At 31.7% G+C, this 1602-nt stretch overlaps 1 non-coding gene across 1 annotated transcript; it reads left to right on the top strand.

Annotated features, from left to right (window-relative positions):
* Positions 1-608: 608 nt before the first annotated feature.
* On the top strand, positions 609-681 carry Trnav-aac. The gene has a single exon. It is a non-coding gene; the product is annotated as a tRNA-Val (tRNA).
* The last annotated feature ends 921 nt before the right edge of the window (positions 682-1602 follow it).

Here is a 1602-nt window from a genome sequence, read left to right as displayed (position 1 = left end):
ATAATTGAATAACTAAAAAGTAGTTGAATGGAAACATAATTAAAATAAATGTTATTAGTTAAATTTATTTTATGTTTCCATTCACAAGGAAAATTAATCCAACGATTTTCCGCTCTCCTTTAACATAAAACTTCTGTATTTTTTTTGACAACCTTTTTTTGTAAATTATGGATTGTGTTATGAACGATTTGTTTTTAGGCTACAAAACATATTAAAAGTTAGATACATGCCGGAACCGCGTAACTCTGGTATAAAGAACGATCAACGTATCGCATCTTGAACGATATTGCTCACTGATATTGTTAAATAACAAATAATATTACGAGCCAATATACCTTCCACTGCTGAGCATAAGCCTCTTGCCGTCTCAGGATGGCTTTTCGCTCCGTCTGGAATAGATTAAAAGGCAATTTTTAACTACCTGTTGAAAAAAAATGCAATTGAAATTAATACATTCAATTATTCATGACACTTGGTTAATTTATGTAAGCCGGACTTTAATGACGCAATAATAAAAAAAAACATGTAGGTATAAGGAACATTATATATTATTATTTATTTAACTTACCTATAACACAATTTGGACATTTTCGGCTCTACAGTCATCAGTTTCCGTGGTGTAGCGGTTATCACATCTGCCTAACACGCAGAAGGCCCCCGGTTCGATCCCGGGCGGAAACATAGCTTTTTGATTTCTTTTTATACTCAAATTCGAATGACTTATTTTTTGCTTCTTTCTTACTCAAATATTTGGTTCCAGAATAATACTAGGTACATATGTTACAGTAACCAATTTATATGTTTACACAGCTATGTTCCAAAACAATTACTAAACATGATTATTAATATAAAATAAAAATAATTTGCAATTTACAAATCGTCAAAATAGACATAACCAATACTTTTTACTTTAAATACTTACTATTCGCTGTAACAAATGGATTATTATGAAACACCTCTCGTTTTAAATCTTTAACAGCGCCATCTATCAAAAAGTGATGAAACTATTACCAATACGACTATGTTGCCCTTGTAACTCTCGTAATTCTAGATGTCGCTATTCGCCGCTAGATGGCAGTGCATGACACACACAATTCTTATCATCAGCCTAGCCTTTTCCCAAGTCTGTTGGGGTTTCCAGTCTTACCGGACGCAGCTAAGTACTTGTGATTTTCTATCTGATCACTTCAACCCAGTTAAATGAACAAATTACTAAAATTTGTTCTGTACACAGGTACTACCACCCCTTACAAATAAGTCTTAGCATTCCCTAATTACGTTTAATTTTTGCTATACAATTTTTACAAGGTTTTAAGTATACAGTAAATGTAATTACTTATGCTTACTATATATTTTGTGGCAATTATTATCTAATATAGACTTATGTTCACAATTATGCCGATGAAACAATCCTAAAAATTAATACACATATTTTTAACTTTTAGTTTGTTTTTCCTATCCTGTTTAACACAACATTCTGCCATGGAAACTGTCCACCTAATTTCATTTAATTTTAAAGTTAAGAATTGACCTTTGTAACTATTTTCCTTCCAAATCGAATCGTAAGATTTGGAACGCCCTTCCTTTTTACCTAGCCTGTAT

This window comes from Trichoplusia ni, chromosome 5, assembly GCF_003590095.1.
Source record: "Trichoplusia ni isolate ovarian cell line Hi5 chromosome 5, tn1, whole genome shotgun sequence".
In the NCBI taxonomy this organism is placed as follows: Eukaryota; Metazoa; Arthropoda; class Insecta; order Lepidoptera; family Noctuidae; genus Trichoplusia; species Trichoplusia ni.
This window is presented reverse-complemented; position numbering and strand designations above follow the sequence as displayed.